Source organism: Protopterus annectens, chromosome 7.part0 (genome assembly GCF_019279795.1).
Source record: "Protopterus annectens isolate FY-2018-M chromosome 7.part0, PAN1.0, whole genome shotgun sequence".
NCBI lineage: Eukaryota > Metazoa > Chordata > Ceratodontiformes > Protopteridae > Protopterus > Protopterus annectens.
Window position 1 is genome coordinate 1,924,954,637 of NC_056739.1, and position 17,197 is coordinate 1,924,971,833.

Consider the following 17,197-nt stretch of genomic DNA (forward strand, 5'->3'; position numbering starts at 1 on the left):
AATGTGTGCAAGTGTCAGGTGTGCCCCCCATCCTATGTAGAAATGTAGAAACAGTCAGATGTGCCCCCCAGTCCTGTGTAGAAATGTAGTAACAGTCAGGTGTGTCCCCCAATCCTATGTAGAAATGTAGAAACAGTCAGGTGTGCCCCCAATCCTGTGTAGAAATGTAGAAACAGTCAGGTGTGCCCCCCCCATTCCTGTGAAGAAATGTAGAAGTAGTCAGGTGTGTCCCTCCACAATTCTATGTAGAAATGTAGTAACAGTCAGGTGTGTCTCCCCCTACCCCTATGTAGACATGTAGAAACAGTCAGGTGTGCTCCTTCCCCCAATCCAGTGTAGAAATGTAGTAACAGTCAGGTGTGCCCCCTCCCAACCACTGTGAAGAAATGTAAAATCAGACAGGTGTGCCCCCTCCCCCAATTCTGTGTAGAAATGTAGTAACAGTCAGGTGTGCCCTCCTCCTCCAATCCTGTGTAGGAATGTAGAAACAGTCAGATGTGCTCCCCAACCCTACTTAGAAATGTAATAACAGTCAGGTGTGCCCCCCAAACTTATTTAGAAATGTAGTAACGGTCTGGTGTGCCCCCCCAATCTGATGTAGACACGATGCATCAGTCAGGTGTGCCCCCCCACAGCCCTATGTAGAAATGTAGTAACATGTATGTGTAGGTATAATACCAGTGGAACACAGATGCCCAGAGGTGGCCAAGGTAGCAGGATAGGTTGCAGCATTTGCACAGTATGCAGGTATGTGTGTGTTAGGTTGGTGTGTGTTTCATATTGAGTGAGAGTGGTCAGTATATATGCATGTTGAGGTAAGACCTGGTGGCTATTGCCCACTACTGCTGATGACAGAGACAAGTCCTCACAACTGCAGTGCCAAAGACAATTCCCACTATTATAACACATAATAGCAGTAAGCCATTGTAAAAGTATGGTGGTAATATGTGTCACCATCTGAAAGACGTACATGCCGTGGCTGTTGGGCTAGATATACAAGCAGTGCACAGGGGAAAATACCCCAGACATACAGAATATAAAGTGTCACTGTGAAATGGAGACACCCTTGGAATTTTACATACAGGTATGCATCACATTGTCTGTTCCTGTAGAAGAGGATACCGGTATTGTCTGTCCGAACACTTGCAGATCACAAAGGAGGTAGGACTGATGCATTGGGAAACAGCTGATGTACCTGCACATGCCAGCATAACTGGAATGCCCCATGCATATCAGTGTGTCAGATGCAAGTACTGTCCATAGCACACATGCACCCAGCTCATGCAAACACCACCCACAGGTACCTCTCTGGTCATATCCCTGCTGTGGTGAATGGGTACAATACGACCCCACCAGTATATGAAAATTGCAAAAGAATGCAGTGCAAGTGTCCCATGCAGGTGTGTCCCTAGCTGTAGGTAGCACCCTGCCAGCATCCACACCACCTGATCAAGACTTATAGAAGGTATTGGCATAAACACCTAACACACCTTCCTTGTCACCCCAGGGGAATATACTGTATGGTGGTCTGAGACTGTAGGACTGACAGAATGCAATGGCTTGCCACATCTGGCCTACATCAACATCTAATGGCCCACAGGCGTCTGCCAAAGGCCTGGCTCTCACACATACTGCCAATGCATGTTATGTCATGGACATCCAAATAACAACATAACACACTCTACATAAGCCATATGCAAGGCCATGTGGACAAACCACAGTAACATATACACCATGTCCCACTGCACGAACTGTGGACCAGCACCAACACACAGCTGTGATTGGCTGATAACCTTAGGGAAAGTATCAGAGAATGTATGCATAATGTATGGAAGTGGATAGAATAACAGAGTGAGGGTGGGAGCATGGGCAGCATGGAATGTGCATGGTCCGACACAAAGCTGTGTGCACACACTATCCCTGGCTGCAAACACATAAATGGGTGGCTACATATCTGCCCATACACCACAATAGGGGTAATGTCCTGACTCATGGCCCCTGCCTCTGGGTAACCTTTGAGAATCTGTACAGCTCTGAGGTATTGCCACAGCAAGATAAGGCCATACTGTCATGTCGATGGATGTACAAGTATGGGATCCTCTGCCAGTACTGTACCAATGTGCTGAACCAAATACATGGACCCAGCAGTAAGGGTCTGCAGCTCCCCCTCCAGAATGGCATAACTTACCATGAATATGTAGGTGTTTGCCCACAATACCGGACACAGCTGCAGTTGCCCTTGTCTCCCAAGACATCACTGTGAGCAAGAATGTCCACCTGACAGTACATGAGGACAGAAAATATCACAGTGTATAACAGTATACATGTCTGAATATCTCTGCTAACAGCAGTACCATGTAGCTGAAGCAGCACAGACACAATCACCTACAGTACACACTATCCTCTGCACAGTTTGTCCCCATATTGCCAAATGATCAACAGATACCCTGCAGAAACAGTTTGCTACCTGTAGGTGTACAACACAAAGGTCTGCTCTGGAGTACGAACTATCTGGAATCGATCCACACATTCAATACAGATGGGCATACTGGGCATGCTTGCACACTTTGAGAAATGAAGGCAATGTCAGACAACAACATACTGAAAGGCCATATGAAGCCCATGTCTGCAAACAACAGTGGGCCATACATATCTGGCAGTTGCAGATGTTAATGCATACACTCCTCAGTGTGTACCAGTCATGCTTTGCACATACACTGAATAAGAATACAGACATATATCCAATGACAACACACTATAATAAGCCAAAAGTAGACGTACATAGAAGTGTGGAAGAGAGTGACTGTGACAAGGAGCCATCCATTATGAGGCCTGTCCCACACAGCACACAGCCAAATGGCTGCAACCACATGAGGTGTAAATGTCACTCACTGTAGGCATTAGCCACCGGTATCTATCAGCATTACAGACTATGTGGTGCAAGTGCTAGCTGTGCAACATGACTGTACAAGGAAGAATTCATCTAGCAGCTGTATACACGTACCTGTGGAATATAACTCTGCATGTGCCTGCATGTGGTGTGTCAACCTCTAGATGAATGGGTTATGACCCATGCACACACACTGCCCTCCCCATAGCCCTTCTATGACAAGGCTGCTGAGGTCATCCACTTTGAAATACACCTTTGGGAAAGGTGTAGCCCAGTAATCTCCGTGGCACATCCTATAACTGCCCACTGTTATAGGGTGATAAACTAGCTAGGTAGGAGTTCTAATTCCAGACATGGCAACTGTGTGTGTGTGTGTGTGTGTGTGTGTGTGTGTGTGTGTGTGTGTGTGTGTGTGTCGGTCTGTGTAGAGAGCAATGCCTTTTAGGCTACTCACGTTCACTACAAATCAAATGTCCTACTTTGGCAAGCCTGCTGATGTCATTCACTGTGAAATACACCTTTGAGGAAGGAGTACTCCAGTAATCTCCATGGAGCGTCCTGTAACAACGTAATGTTGTAGTGTGATATAAAACACTGGTAGGGGTTCTATTCCCACACATGGCAGTGGTGGATGTTTTTGTGTGTGTTTCTATGTCTGTGTAGGGAGCAATGCTTTTTAGGCTAGTCACACACACTACAGGTGTTAAAAAGGATCTGTGTAGAAATTTCCAAAGAAATATCCTCTAGAATTGTGAGTAAGAAGTTAGTTTAACTGAAAATAAAATGTTTGTTTCATCTTCCATTGATAATGATACTTGAAACCCTTTAGCTAGGTATTGCCAGTAAGAATTTTTAGGAGCTGTTACCCCATATTTATTGACATCATATCTGATACAAGCCAGTGAGATAAAAGACTGCTACACGTTATGTATAGTAGGGATTATATATGAGGACATAACCTGGGCATTCTGTGGTTGCCTGTACAGTACTGAGGTCTGTGTACTTATGGTGATTGTCAACAGTGTGTGTATATTGTGAATATGTACCTTGGCTTGTGTACAGACTGTGGTAGATGTCATTGTTCTTGGTCCTGTTCTATCGGGTGTTACATGCTGCTCCACTGTATGTTACCCTATCAGCTTACATGTTTGTAGGGCCAAACACACACATATTCCATACCACAGGCAGGCATCGGACCACATTGTGTAGTGGCCCAGTATATGTAGGGTTAGTGTGTGAATGGCACATATGAGGATGGTGTTGATCAGATAGTCCATACACTGTAATATTACGCTAGCTTACCATATGTGCCAGTGGCTGTGTTCACATTGGTAGTGGTTATGCACTTTCACACAGGTGTCTGTTACTCTGTGCTGTGACATGCCTGTAGAGCCTTCTATATATGCAGGTACATGTGTATTCCCCCATAGGAAAAATAGGCCAGTGTTGAGGCAGTCTGCCTGTAGCCTGCACAGTGCTTTGTTACATGCCTAGCAGCTTACTGTACTTACCCAGTGAGATGTCATGTCAAGATACTTGCCAGATGTACTGCTGCCAGGCCACCATAACAGTCATGTATGTCAGACAAAGCAGTGGGATGCTGTACAGATGTATGTCACTAACTAGTGGGTAGTACGTGGCCATGGCACCTCTGTACCAGTGGTTATTATGTGTCAGGGGTGTGTGAATGCATAACATATGGGGGCAAATGTATACCAGTATTTATGTGATATACCCAGCTACATGGCTGTTAACATCCACATTGTCAGGCTTGGTCCACATGTCTTGCACTAAGGGGTTCTCTGTATACCTCTGGACTGACCAGAGTGTGTCAGACTGTCCACATATATTGGCCATATTTCTGCTGTACTCCACAGGAGCATTATTGTACTAGCAGTGGTACTGTACTATGATGTCCTTAGGATGTCTGTCAGTAGCCAATGGCGCACATGTTAAAAACAGATGTGACCTCCCACACACACCATGTCTGTGAAGACAATCCAAATTACAGTAGCAATAGTCTACAAATATACCTGCAATACATACCTGACATCCTCTTGCACTAAGAGGTTGGGACTATTGGGGCTGAGGTAAGGCTCCACTCCATGTTCAGGACATATGGTGAACATGTATGTATATATAATTATCCATTTATCTGTATAGATATATACACATATACATAACATACATAGATGGATATGGATATGTACATATATAGACATATAAACACTCAGATATATACATATACAGGGCAATATGTGTCTACACATATACAGCTAGAGATACATATGCACATATACGTATGGATATCTACATATATAGTGACAGTACTAGGTATATCAGAATAGATATGTATGCACATATAGTTATAGATATCTACATATATACCCACATAAATAGGCATATCTGTACACATTGGATGTTCATACATATATAGCTATATATACATACATATATCTATGTATATATATATATATATATATATATATATATATATATATATATATATATATATATATATATATATATAAATATATATATATGTATATATATATATATATATATATATATATATATATATATATATATATATATATATATATATATATACATACACATACATACATACAAAGAGATGTACACATGGCCATATATATGTTACAATATACAGATGTGGATACAGACATATGTATGAGTATACATGTGTATGTACATGTAGACATATATCGACCTATGATATGTGTATATCCATATTCCTGTCATGTGTAAACCTCACGGTTGTGTATACTCTCCCAGATGCATCTCACCATATGTAACTGCTATGTGTACATTATGATAAAACAACATATGTGATTCAACAGTCATATTAATAACAAGTACTACACAATTGTGAAAGTAAAGGCAATTGTTCAATACTACTCATTATGTGTATTGACAGTTATATTGGTAAAAGAACATCTGTCTTCGCAGTCGTCTTGGCGTGGTGGTTAAATGTTGTCACTTTAACGTACAGGGTTCTGGGCTCAAGGTATGCAAGGGCTGTTAATTTTGTTGCTGGGCAGAACAAGGTCAGTTTGATACAGAGTGATTAAGGCCCTTTTAAACAGTTGTAAGTCAGTTTGCACGGATTTGCATGGAGGTAAGCACTGCTAACTTCCGGTTACAGTTTCTTATACTCAGCTTCTAAAGTGCATAACCTGTGTAGGCATTGCTTACACCAAGCAAACAGGTTTAAACCCACTTACTGCTGCTTAAAAGTGCTTACTCCCACTTACCCCTATGTTCATTTCTTTAAAAGAAAAGAAAAAAGGGCTGATAGGAAAGTGGTGAAAACGGGGCACAAAGAAGGAAAGACAGTTGGGAAAATAGCTAGGGATGTGCAGGAGAGTGTAGGGAAGGTCCATAGCTGCCCATTTCTTCTACAGCAACAGCTGTGCATATACACTGACTTTGGAGGTAGATTTGGACACTCAAACCTCTGAGAGACTTGTGAGGACAACATTAATATGTTGTGATGTCATTTAGACCATATTACATGTGCCCAGTGGACACTTGTGTGAAATGGACAGCTATGTATCGTGCAATAATTTTTTTTGGGAACAGATTGCCCTTTCTTTCTCAGGTGAGAGTGGGATGTTGGGGATGGGTTAGTAGGTATGTTTGGGGAGGTAGGTTGGGTAGGTTAACAGACAAGATAAACAAGATCCATACAGGGGCGGTATATGACACATGTGGGGGGAAATCACCTTGATGGGGAGGGGTGTTGGGAAATCGGAAGCCCATGAGCCCCCTAGTGGAAACAGTGGGACTGAGATCCCCACCCATTAGTAGTCACCACTGCACCTTTACAACCTCGAAGGTGGCTGTGCTGAGGGCTGAGTTGGAGAGCCAGGCCGACCCTCTAATCACGACACACAGCTCTTGAGCTTTCATAGAAGATCTCCAAACTGCTGATCAAGCTCTCTATGCACCACAACCTGGACCTGGCGACGGGTGACAGCTTCCTGTCCACGCCCACTCCCAGAAGGTGTGAGCCCCTTCCCCTGAACTGGTTCTACCTGAAGGTGGTGCAGGACCAACGGATGAGGAGGTCCCGGGTTGGGCCCCAGACGTGCTGGTGTCTGGTGCCACAGCCAGCTGAGGTGGGACAGGTGGGTCCGCTGGGACCCACATTCCCATACGTGCTATGGTGTTTATGGTGTATCAACATATGTGGGTTAGTAACGCATTCCAGGGTTAGGTATAACAGCATGCATAGATATTCCCATTAACCCAGACACCAGATACAGAACAGTTGCATAGCAAATGGAACATATGCATATATAGGACCACAGTGGTAATAACAACAGAACATGCAGGTACATTGATGGCACCATGCCACCAATGTTGGAGTATTTCCACATAGCACATGCATGGAAACAGATTTAAATAATTATCAACCAAGAGGACATATGTTCCAATAGAACAGTGAAGTCATTACATACCAGTTGAGGTGGGTATTTAGTTTATTGTTGGAGATATGGTGGGGGGGAGAAATATGTCAATTAACAACTAGTATATTCCTGTAGTTTACATTACTATACTAGTCAGTGCTGTTATCTCTACCTTACAAGCATTACTACACTATCCTATTGCCTTAGTTTGGACAGTGATATGACTGTTGTCATCTTTATACATGAACTGGTTTTACCTGCACTATACACCTCTTACCTGGTATACCTGTGGAGGAAATGTTTGTTAACACTAACTGTTTCTACACATACTCCCAGATTCCAGGTTGATGTTGTGCACATACCTGTCCATTTCTTTCTGCATGTCTTATCCACTTGCAGGTGAACCAGGACATATCTAGACTATTGCCCTCTTCAACCTTTAGTGACTTATCACACTCTTATACAGGCTTTCCTACACAGTTAAATTATGTAGTACAGTGTGGGTGACAGTGATCATTGACACATTATTATTCAGAGCAACTGCAACACTAACAATTCCATACAATACCAGAGTAAATAGTACCAGTACAGAGTATCAAGCTTTTTATTTCTTGGCACAGTTTTCGTATCCTACGTACCTGTGGGAGCAATGTTTGTTAGCACTACCTGAATGTTGTCACACAAAGTACCAGATTACACATTACTATTATGCACATACATCTCACTCTGTTACTGTGCACACTCTGGTCACAGCTTGACAACATGGGGGTATAGATAGGACATACTTGTTTTATTACTCTCATAACAGTTTTGGGAGTTGCTAGAGTGACAGGTGTGATCTCATAGATGTGTGACAATCAGTTGTATTCCCTGTTTGCTGCCCAAACATCCAGGATCATCCCACTGACTTCACAGGGGGACAGGGTGACAGGCAGTAGATATGGGCCCATATACTGGACATTCTGGTCTTATCCGTACAGTTGTGGGGTCTGATTCTGTATGCAGCCTACTTCTAATCCCAGGATTCAGACCATGGCTGTGTCTACTACAACTAAAACACTGTCCGTCAGAGTTGTGTGTGCTATATAGATATTGCTGTATATCTCCTATCTACTTTGTCTTATAATTCTCCTGTGGTTTTGCATTCTGACCTTGTATTGCAACACTCTTATATAGGATTTCCTAGACAGTTATATTTTGTAGGACAGAGTGGGCGACAGTGATGAGTAATACCTTATTATTCAGAGCAACTGCATCAATCACAATGCCATACAATACCAAAGTAAACAGTACCAGTACAGGGTATCATTCTTGTATTTCAGGGCACGATGTTCGTATCTGACAGACCTGTGGGATAAATGTTTGTTAGCACTACCTGAATGTTGCCACACACAGTACCAGATTCTACATTACTATTATGCACAAAGATCTCACCCTGTTACTGTACGTACTCTGGCCACAGCTTGACAACATGGGGGTGTAAATGGGACATACATGGCTTCTTACTCTCATAAGGTTTTGGGGAGTTGCTAGTGTGCCAGCTTTCTTCTCATAGATGTGGGTCAATCAGTTGTATTTCCTGTTTGCTGTCTATGCCACTGCCAGAATTCGAACCATGGCTGTGTGTGCAAAAATACAACAGTTCACATCTCAGTTGCATGAGCTATTTGGATTTTGTTGTCTGCCTTTTCACTGTTTTCTGTCTATGTGTCTCTCAGTTGTAATAAATGACCTCTGGGGATTACACCAGTCATATACAGGCATTCCTACACATTCTATTTATGGTGCACAGTGTCGGTGACAGTGCTTAATACAACAGTACTATTACTTGTTTGCAAATCTACATTACCATATGATACCAGAGTATAAACATGGAGTCCAGCAGTTAGACCTTTATTGTCAGGCTATTATGCTTTTATTTACATACAAACTATATGAGACTCTTCCCACCATATTCTCCGGTGTATGCAGTACTTGCCTTAAACAATACAGGTTTTATACTGGCAATTAATTTACTAATAATTTTAGATTTATTTCCTATGACAGCACATGCAAGAGTATTACTAATCTGCTTCATGTCGCAACCTCTCCAGGCAACAGCCATAGGCTTCCTGTTTGTGGCACGCTCACTTGCAGCTGTGAAGGACATAAGAGGAATATTTAGCCATACCTATCCATGCTATACATGAGCTGGCAATTATTACACACATAGTGGAGTGATATTTACACACAGCTGGGACAGCCCCTGCCATTCTAGACTCTTGGATCCACTGCTCCAAGAGGTCCCCCTTATGCCACTTCAGGTCAGCATAATGATGCCTGACCTGCTTACCAGTTCGGGGTATGCCAATGCCACTGGCGAGGTCACGGGCGAGATGGTCCCTGGCTTCTGCCTTATATTGGGAACCCTGGCACTGGCCCTGCAGCAGTCTCTGCTCCTGGTCTTTGACAAGGAGTCCTGCCATGACTCTGGACTCCTGGATGCCACAGTGCTGCGCCCAGAAGCGCACCCCCTCTCCCCTTTCTGCCATGGTGTATGCAAGGGGAAGCTACAACCAGTTATGAGATTATTCCTGCCTGTTGGGTTTAAGTAGGGCTGATTTCCCACAGTTTGTCATGATTTTCTGGTTTTGAAAAGGCTAAGCTAAGGGCAAACCTGCTTACTTAATGTTGGCATTGTTTGAAGGGGTATACCACTGGGCACATTGAGTTAGCTGGCCTACACATTGCTTACACCTCCTAAGCTGGCCTGTGCAATGTTTAGCATTGCTTACAAAAGACTTTGCATTATATTTTCTTTTTGGCATTGATTTATTATTCATTACATCTTTATATATATGCAAGCAAATGAAGAGCTAGCAAGTACGGTAGATGTACAGGCCAGAGAAACTGGTATGAAGACAAAACAGGCCAGCACCAGGAAAAATGAAGCAGAAGGTGTTTATTATAACCAGACTGGTTTCAGCATATAGCTTTCTTCAGTGGTTTTAACATGGTTGGCAGCACAAAAACTGCATTTATATGTAGTCCAGTAGAGCAATAATGACATAATTTCCTGTCAAGAAAACATGATTAAGAAATAGTGCAAAACAATTATATACAATAATAATGTGAAAAATAAAAGAATGTACATAAAAAGCAAACAAAATGCAATGAAAATATATATTGCAATATTCCACTCAAAAAGTCTCAAGCAAAAACTTACTATAGACAAATAAAAATATTATAACTTGTCGTTTAAACCTGGTGGAAAAAGACCACCCAATTTGACAATCCATTTCTTTTCTTTAATATTTAGTAGGTTATGCCACCCTGTTTTAAAGGATTTGTTTCCCAATATTATATCTATGATAGTAAATGAAAATTTGGCTGTATTATGAATCAAGCAATGCTTATACAAGGCATTGGTCATTCTGGCATTCCTGATGTCCCCTAAATGTTCCGACATCCGGAATCTAAACTGTCTGGATGTTTGTCCAATATAAAATGCTTGACAGGTGCATGTGGCTAAATAGATGACCCAATCCGTTCCACAATTGGCAAAGCAATAGATGTCAAATAGTTTGCCTGTGTTCTTGTTAGTGAAGTTCTTGGTCTTAAAGACATATTTGCAAAAGGAACAATGTCCACAGGGGTAACACCCAACTAGTTTCTTGCCTGACAAAGTCGTTTGGTGATAGATGACCTCCTGACACATAATCTTTTTATAGTGTGAAAAATGGGAGCCTAGTGTTTTCCCCTTTTGGTATGAAAACTGACATTTATCACCCAACCAATCATCCAGTCGTGTGTTAGTTTTAAGTATATTCCAATGTTTGTCAATAATCCCAATGAGATGCCCAGTGTTCCTACCAAAGGTGGTAACCAACCTGAGAATATCCTGGTTATTCCTGGTATATTTATCTTTATATGTCAGGAGGCTGTCCCTTGGTTGGTTATGAGCCCATAGTAATGCTGATTTTGCATTGTGTTGGCTGTACCCCCTATTCAAAAACCTGTTTGTTAGATCCTGATGGCAATGAGTAAGGTCCTGCTGTGAGGAACAAATTCTCTTAATGCTGAGAAACTGGGATTTGGGAATATTGTTAATAATATGCTTAGGGTGGAGACTTGAGGCATATAACAAACTATTATATTGGGGATACTTCCTATAGACCATAGTTCTTAAGGTATGATCCGGTTTACACTCAAAGTGTACATCAAGAAAGTTAATTTCATTAGCATTGTAGTTTATGGTGAATTCTACCCCCCATTTGTTACAATTTAGATAATCAATAAATTCCTCAAGATATTCAATGCCCCCTCTCCATACAAGCCAACAATCATCCAAGTAGCGTCACCAAATGTCAATCTCAGGTAGGTACAAATTGTGTAAATCATTATAGATGATATGTTCCTCTACATACCCCATGTATAAATCAGCATAGATGGGAGCAAAAGATGCACCCATGGCTGTGCCCTGAATCTGCCAATAACATTGGTCTTGGAAATAAAACACATTTTTAGTGAGTACATGTTCAGCCATGCAAATTAGAAGAGTGTTAAAACCTGGGCTGTAGATATTGATTTTGTTGAGCCAAAACTCCAATTCCATCAACCCAGCCCAATGGGGAATGCAGGTGTAGAGTGATTTAACATCCAATGTACACATTAACCAATGGGGTTCCAATTGAGAATCAGAGACTATTTGCAAAAATTCAGTCATGTCTTTTAATCTGGCCCTAATGTGTGGTAATAAAGGTTTTATATACTCAGTCAAAAAAAACGACAGAGGTTCTGTGAGTGAGCCAATTCCAGAAACAATCGGTCTACCAGGAGGTGTTTTGAAAGATTTATGGATTTTGGGCAATAGATATAAATATTGTTTACCTGGGTCCTGTACAGTCAATTGAATTTTAGTTTTGGCAGTAATGATCCCTTCCTCAACTGCAGATTGTAGAAAATCATGTATATCCTTCTTAAAATTAGGAGTGGGGTCCAAGGGCATGTTCAAATAATGCTGAGTGTTAGACAACTGTCTAATTCCCTCTGCCCAGTAATAACTGGAGTCCATGACCACAACTGCCCCACCCTTATCAGCAGGAAGAATAGTGATATCAGTATTAAATTTAAGGTCCTCTAAAGCCTGTTGTTCCTCTCTATTCAAATTCTGTCGCAGGATGTTCCCAGAGCCCAAATGATGATGCAAATCCTTTATGACTGCTTGCTGGAAAATGGCAACATATTTGTCCATTGGTGGATTGAAATTAGATGGTAAAAAACAGAATTCAGCAGATCATTGAGAATGATCCTGTTGATCAAAAAATAATTTGATGTTAATTTTTCTACAAAATGCCAAAATATCAGAAACAAATGTACTCTCATCCACAAAAAAGCCAGGAATAAAACCAAGACCTTTATTTAACAATGATTCTTGAATAGGTGTTAATACAAAACTGGATACGTTGTGCACATTAGAACAAACAGGATTCATTTCACAATGGACTGAAAAAGGTCCTCTAAGGTTTGTACCCCTGTGTTTACGTCCACCCCTGTGTCTCCTGCCCCTAAAGGGAATTCCAAACTACGACCTCTTTTGGAAACAGGAGAATCATTGTTGTGGGTGGTTTCTGTGTCGGCAGTAGAGGATTCCTCCCCCGAAGTTGTGCCCTGTGAGGTGCCTTTTTTCAAAATAGACCGAGGTCTCTTTTTGCGTGTAAAATTGGAATTCCTGGGATTCCTAGTACCCTCAGTAAACCTGACACTTCTCTGTTATTCAAAAGGTTTCCCTCTATCATAATCTTCCACATCACTGTAAAATTTGTGGAATTCCTTCTCCTTTAAGCCATTCTCAAAGGCGATCAACTCCCTGGATAGTTTACTCAAATTTTTTTTAAAATTAGGTAAATGTTCATATTCTTTCAATTCATCACAAATTTTTTGTACATCACAAATATTGACCTGTATAATCCTGTCATAATAGGAAGCTAATATGTTCACAAAGGACATGGAGGCATTCTGTTGTGCCAAATTCCATTCCTTTAATAGTGTTTCATCTGGTTTACTAACCAGGGGTTGTTGTTTTATTCTAAGACCTCTGGGGGTGATATTACGATTTTGATAGGCTTTAAAAAGCCTGGAATGCCAAATATTGGTACATAAGGTTTTAACTTACTTCCCTAGTTGAGTAAATAAGAGACTACAACCGCCAACTGGATCAGTTATATTATTTTGCTTGGAGCCATTGTTCAATTCTATTCCAAAAACTTGGATGTCGTCCTTGTCCGCACATAGCTCCTGAAGTAATTTGTTGAGATCCATGGCAATAGGTTGTCTAAGAGGCTAATGTCAAATGTGATGTAAATCTTCCCAGATGTGAGAACTTACACTGTATAAAACACTGAAAATGCAACTAACCCAGAGGGTGGATGGCCATGGTTCCCATTGAAAAGTAAATAAAATGATAGTATAAAATATGAATCACAGAGAAGCAACCAGATTCCACTAGAGGGTCCAGATGTCCCCAAATATACAGTGTGAAAGATAATATCGTGAATGTCAGAGTCCAAAATTCAAATGAATGTGAATACTTGAGCCACACTTGATAAGGGACCAGAGTTCCGGAACTGAGTGATAGTAATATGGCACCTGACCTGAACACAAAATTTACAATAAGAAAGACACAAAAAAGCCAATCGCAAAAAAAAATTTTCACAAAAAATATGTGTGAGGGGGAACCTAGTCAATAGGCATATGGCCTCAATTGTGGATAGTAGACAATACTGACTAATTCAAAAAGACCCTGATATCTGGTTCAAAACCTGTGTTGATGCATTACTTATATCCAGTGATGAAGAGTAGTAATATTGAAAAACTGGTTGACCAAAAAACTGATTATATAAATTGCATGGATTTACACACACACAGGAAACAGCCAATAGTTAGTTGCAAAAAAAAAACAACCGGTGATTCTCAGACCAAAATGTATGTCTGCCCCAAAAAAACAATATACGGCACCCAATAAGATCTCAATAAGAATGCTAATGTTAGGAACCCAATAACAGTGGTATACTCCAATGTAAAAAACCTTGTGGAGAGGAAATTTGTAAATAATGATACAGCACAATAAATCCATTACTGTATACTTCAAATGTGGAACCCAATCAGAGCAAAAAATATAAGAGCAAATGTATTACTCAAAGGAATGAGTATATACAGCTGTTAACAATTGGAAATTAGGAGAGGATTCAAAACCTGAAATTATAATGTTTGTTATGAATATAAACCATGTCAAACAAGTAAAAATGAACACATTTAACTGTCGATCATGAATATTACAGCAAATACTTTGAGAAAAGTCTCCCAGTTGGCATAAATGTAAGGTATGGTCTAATACAACCCCTATTGTCCCAAAACAATGATATATTGCTGGGACCCTAGAGTAGTTTAAAATAATAAAGTAAGCTTGGAAAACGCTATGTTTTTCCTTTGCGAATATCCATACACATCGATGAATCCAACCAACATATATGAAGAGACTGATTCTTCTGATCGAGTCCCAAATAGGTGTGTACCAATATAAACACCTATTGTCCCCAAAGAACATATACAGACATCCACATAGATGTTATAATGTAAATATACCAAGAATCAAATATGACTACCAATCAAGTGTGAAACAATGTTATGGTTTTGTTGTAAAAAATGGTAATTAGTTATTAATGCCAAAGCCCATAAATGAACCGGGAATAAACCGGTGCATCTATAAAAACAGACACAGAAAATATGCCCCTGTTCGTAAAAAAATCATGAACACATTCCCTAGTGTCCCAAACATATATGTAGGTCCATATTGATGTCAAAATGGAAAAAAAAGCCAAAAACGATTGCTTTGTTCAAAAGATGGAATGCTGATTTAGTTCTTCACAGGGAAAATGGTGGTTGAATGTCACAGCTAACACCTTGGAAGAAACCAGAGATAAACCGCTGCATAAAAAAAGCGAGTGCTTCCAAAATATGTCCCTGTTGGTATTACTCACCATAAAGTTACCTTATTGTCCCGAACCAACATGTACGTAGATCCACATAAACATAGGAATACTATCTTGCAAGAATATCGCAAAATTACTGACCAGAATGGAGCCACTTGTTCAATTTGCAAAGTAGACACTGAAAATAAAGTATACTAGCCCAAACCTGTAGGGAAACAAAAAATCCGATCGAGATAAAAAGTTCCTACAGACGCTTAAGTCCAGGGGGTCCATCCGCCCCTAAGCATAACTGCCATATAGACTCTTTCTGCTCTAACTTGTTGTCAGTAAAAAGAAGGGAACCTTTGGTTGCCAAAACTGTAGACAGTGTAGGTTTGTCACCAACACCTCTTTTGTCACCATTGGACACAATAAAAAGACCTTTTGGGCTCACAAGTATTACAATTGTAATAGTGAATACGTGGTCTACGCAGCCATGTGTTGTACCTGTGACAGCTATTACGTGGGGAAAACAAAAAGAATGCTCAAACGTAGGATTTATGAACACAATCTGGCCATCAAAAACAGAGACATGAACAATGCTCTGGCCAGACATTCTTCGGAGTGTGTGGATTTTAAAAAGTTTGAGTTTTTTGTTTTGGACCACGTAGAAAAATGCCTACTTAAAGGGGATCTTAACAACAAGTTAGAGCAGAAAGAGTCTATATGGCAGTTATGCTTAGGGGCGGATGGACCCCCTGGACTTAATGAAGGGATAAACATCAAATGTTTTCTAAACAACAGGAATTAATAACAGTTCCACATGGGCACATTTTTCAAAACTTGAATCAACGTAATAATACATCTACATTTGTGTACATCTAGGGGTTTCTGAGAGAAGCAAATTCTTTAGGATCATCCAGGGGCTAGTGACATTTTGGATTTTGACAGGGGCCTTGATGAGATCATCTATTTTTTTGCTGTGATATAATGAGTTCAAGTGACGGACTTTGCTCCGTCACATCGGGTTTCATTAGTCAGTGAACCATTCAATTTTCATAATGATGTAACATCTAGTTTTGGTTCTCATCAGCATCAGAGTGACATTTCATCAGTACTGGAACACAAAATACAACTAATACACCATATCCTATAAATAATCAAAGTTGTGTAATTTAGTTGGGTTTTAGGAAATTTAAGATGAGAATAATAGAATGGAATTTGGTGCAATAATATAAACATAACACAATATAACACAACACAACATCAAAGAATACAAATGAAGAGAAAGAGATAAAAATATATCAAATACAAAAAACAAAAAACAAAAATGGTTTTTAACCAAATATTTTTAAATTACTGATAAATTTGACGACAAGTTATAATAATGACATTGAGTTATAATGTTTTATTTTTATGTATTTATATGTATGACATGATTTTTACATCATTTCCTGTTTTTGTAAATAAAACCAGGATGCAGGGAGGCATCCTGGTTTTCTGAAGAAGTCCACGATCAAATAAAGTGGAAGAAAGCTAAATTTATCATCTGCCAGTGTGGTCTTTCTATCTTTCGCTACAGCATTTTTTTAGTTTGTCCAGTTTAGTTCGGGTTGCCGAATTCAGATTCGTTTGTTTTTGTGTTCCAAGGCTGAGTGAAGACGAGGGATGACTGCAGAGGTTTCCTCCCAGGATCCGCTACTCAATGTATCCATCCACACGACACCGGGCGGAAGAGGAACGGTTGGTGCTGAAGAGCTCGACCAGTGTAAGGGGCCCGAGGATCTGATTAAAACTATCACGGAGATAGTTTATAGGTGCATACACCGGAATACAACAACGTTTACCAACAAAACAGCCGGTGGAGCTTCAAACACCAAAGCAAGTGTTTTTTCCGACGTGGCGGATAACGCTGATAACGTCGG